A 4,059-nucleotide genomic window follows, 5' to 3' on the forward strand; every position below is an offset into this window, starting at 1 on the left:
TACAATAAGTGTGATGGCACCCTGTCAGCCTTATTGTCTCTGACATTAAAAGACTAATGGCATCATCCTCATTATATTCAGCTACTGCAGAAGGTTAGGTGGAACATATTTTCTGTCAGCCTGCTCTGCATCAGGACAGACTGAAGCCTACTGTGAATCTGTGCATCATATCACCAGGATGTATAAATGTAGAAGACTCAAAAACCATAATCAACATATGCCCTTAAGTGGACATACCTAGCACCTGCTGCATTTTTTTTTTTTTAGCAAAAACTGACTTGTTCTGCCTTTCTCATTATTTAATGTTCCAAAATTAAATCAATTAGGCATTCATAAAAGATTCACATGTATTCCCGAGGCAAATGAATTCATTATGTTCTGTAAATGAGGCATGAGTGACCTTTAAAAGAGAACTATTCATAGTTCATTTTCCACAATTGTGTCTCTGGTTGAGCTAATATATTATGCACGTTGTAGAGTATCTAATAGAGCATACAAAATCAGAACATTTCAGAAAGTGTCAGGTGGCAATACAATCTGCAACGCTGACCTAATTACTGTCCTGGCATCTTAAAAACAAGACTACTATACAGTAGCTGATAAAAGTGCAAATGATTGTATCAATACTGGAGGCTTTAAGCCGTAAGCCAAGAGAAAGGGTATGCATGACCAGCAGCTGACCATTTCATCTCTGATATGTCTTGCTTCTTCAGGAAATGGTCAACACTTTACCTGGCACACTACCTTTCAACCTAGGCTCTAAAAGCCAGCTCCAAAGCATTTTAAGAAGTTTGTCACCTATTCAGCCACACTCACACACCAGGTAGCTGCTTCATCAAAATTTTTTCACTTGCATGATGCTGCCTCCCATAAGAATCATCCTCACCATCACAAAGACTTGTTAAAAAAATATATCCTTGTGTAATGCTTGCTATATGACATGAGTGAAGCAAATTTACAAGGGTCCTATCAATGTTCAGATGAATCATTGCAGTGCACTGTTCTTCAACCAAGGAAACTTGGTAGGTAGGTAGGTAGCTGGGTAGGTAAAAAAAAAAGATGAATTATTTGTTTAAGTTCTTAATTCAGTGTCTTTTTTATGTATTGTGTGCATGCAGTGATATATTGCATACAGAACTTTTGAGAAAATTCTTCACAGATGTTTGTGTTGTTGTTTTTTTTAATGACCTGCAGGTGAGACCAAACAACCCTTCGCTTTCAGAGATTTTTCATAATCAATAGGCCAAGAAAACCACTTGAAGGTAAGCCTTCCAGATCCATCTTTCTTGATCATCTCCTATTAACCCTGGGGTCAATACCTCTGCCTTTGGAGGCAACAACAAAGTTATTCACCCCCAGGAGTAGCAGCATGGAGCTGAGGTGCTGTGCGGAAGTTAATGAATGTATTTGTCATATCTCTAATGGCTCACTACATCACTACGGCACCTTGGCTTGAGATTTATGGTAATCGTGGATGCAGAGAAGCAAACACATTCTGTCTCAGAATTTTGAGCTTCTGTACTCCGAGCTGAGCTGATGAGACACCTTGGGAGAACATTAAACTGATGGCACCAAAGTGTTTCCTGAGCCAAACTTGTGAAAATGTTGACAGTGTGCCACAGTAAATGATAGCCTAAACACACACAGTTCGGAAATTGGTATTCACATCAGCAAGAGTGCAAGAATGGCAAACTAATGATGATCCAACTCTACTATTGATTAAAGCTGTCCCTGTGGATGACACAAGCCCACACACCAGGACCAACAATATCTCGCATGATGACAAGATGCCTTTAACCATACCAACTCCAGAAATTTTTTTCTTGCAGTCCCTTTTTCGTCTAACAAACCCAATACATCAGCATAACTTCATATTCTTCCATCAGTCCCATGAGTCCGAAGTGACTTTGAGACTATGTTTTCTATCTGCAGTGTGCTCTCTAAATGAAAATACCCTTCTGGATTTTTGTGAGTGAAACACACACCTAAAGAAGACAACAAAGTGTTAAAAATATATATATGTTAAGACCGATTAACAGTAATATAAACAATTCACAAATGAATACTTTTCACAGCTATTGTTGTGATAATTTCCCACCTAATTGCCAAGGGACTCCAGTCAGAGAGTTGAAGTTCAAACAACCAAAGTTTGAAATGGCAGCATACTTTATTTGTATGTTTCGGGAGTTTCACAAATATATTTTATCTAGCATAAAAAATAGTGTGGGGGTGTCTTGAGGGGTTAGATAGAAATATTTGCTCAAGATCTCTAAGAGCAGCTCCTGCAGTTTCTATTGAGACAAAAACACACATATATAGGCAAGAAGATGCAGGCTGGCTTGCACAGTTCTGATGCACTTTAAAAGCACACTTGATCAGCAATTCCTTCTATGAGCCCACACATCCCTCAGACTTCAAAAGATACTTCCTGAAGGTTCAGGGCACAGAACTGATTCAATAACAGAGGGACGCCTCAGAAGAAATGCTTTACTTTGTTGACATAAGACACTGGCTGGATATTTTCATAAAATTACTACCCTCATGTGATTATGGTCACAGTTTTGACAAAAACGTCTTCAAAAACAATGTAAAACTGTCACGGACATCCTAGAAATATAATACAAAGTGCTGTCACCTGTTGAATCCGGAAATAATCTTTGATTCGGTCAGTACAGTTACAGATTGATTACCAACAAATGATTGATGATTCCTGCCTTCTTGGAAAAAACGCCATGATTAGGCTAATTTAGGAAACAGCTGAGCCTGTGCTCAGTATAGACTTTATTGATGAATGTGTTCCCCCTCACTTGTCTGATTCTGGTCCCATACACTGAAGGTATAAATGGCTTACTGGGAAGGCTGGTTCATGTGTTGCTTTCTTTATCTTGCTGTATTTCTCTGGATAATTAAAGCATGTTTTATGACAAATGCAAATTATAAACTACCTGACATTTCATACTTGGTAACGCAGATGGACAACATTATCTTGTTATATCCTGGCACCCAAAACAATAATTATTGTAAAGAACTTTATTTCATGAAGATTTTTTTTTTCTCGTTACAGAAACACTAATAATTTTTTGGCCACATAGAAGATTTGAGAACAATCAGTTCTAATTTAAAGACAGAGTGAACAATGCTGTCATTTATTTGGAGATGTGTTTCTAACCACTTGCTGAGTGTAAGTCTAATATTCACTCTATTTTCATCTCTACTGTCTCCTCACTAAAACATAGTGAGCCAAGCAGGGCTTCTGGTGTAGCCAGTATATATGGATCACAGATAATGGATATCCAGTTTAGTGGTTTTGAAAATGTCAGCTATAAGGCTTTAAACTTTAGCTGAAGAGGCAGAGTCAAAATGCAATGACTGAAACAAGCCAGAATAGTAGTTACATTGGACCTTGCTGATCGAAGTTAAAGTTCTTTATGTTGGCGAACACTGAATTAAGTTGAATTGTTGATTCAAATTATTAAAGCCCAAAAGGTTGAGGTAAAAGCACTGAAAAAAGTGAATACATAGTGACCTTAAATTTAAGCACTGGAAGTAAATGAACTGTCCTCGAATGTGGAAGTTGTGAGAGGAGCTGAGATATCACAGACATGAGCTGGATAACCACCTAAAGCAGACGATCACTCAGTTTAAGGAATGAAGGTAATGAAACCGCCACTGCATGTGTAAATGCTGACAAACACTGAGTCAGATGGAAACTGTTAAAATGTCAGCTGTGGAATAAATGATAAATACAGCTGCAATGTCAGTGAGTAAAAAAAGTACTGTAAAATCTAAATATGCAATACCTGACATTTACTTTTGGTACAGATGGTCAGCCAAGTGTTGCTACACTGTATGTGTTGCATATGCAAATTTTACATACCAGACAAGGAAGAAGAAGACGGAAAAGAAAAAGAAGAAGGAGAAACTTTGCAGAACTGAGTAAGCAAACTGGAAATTATTTCAAGGTTGCAAAATGTTTCAATGTTGTCTTTGTTCTCCGTGCCTTTCATCTGTCTTACAGCAGCTTCCACAGGGTACGCCACAGCATTGCACTGCTCAGCA

Source organism: Archocentrus centrarchus, chromosome 17 (assembly GCF_007364275.1).
Source record: "Archocentrus centrarchus isolate MPI-CPG fArcCen1 chromosome 17, fArcCen1, whole genome shotgun sequence".
In the NCBI taxonomy this organism is placed as follows: domain Eukaryota; kingdom Metazoa; phylum Chordata; class Actinopteri; order Cichliformes; family Cichlidae; genus Archocentrus; species Archocentrus centrarchus.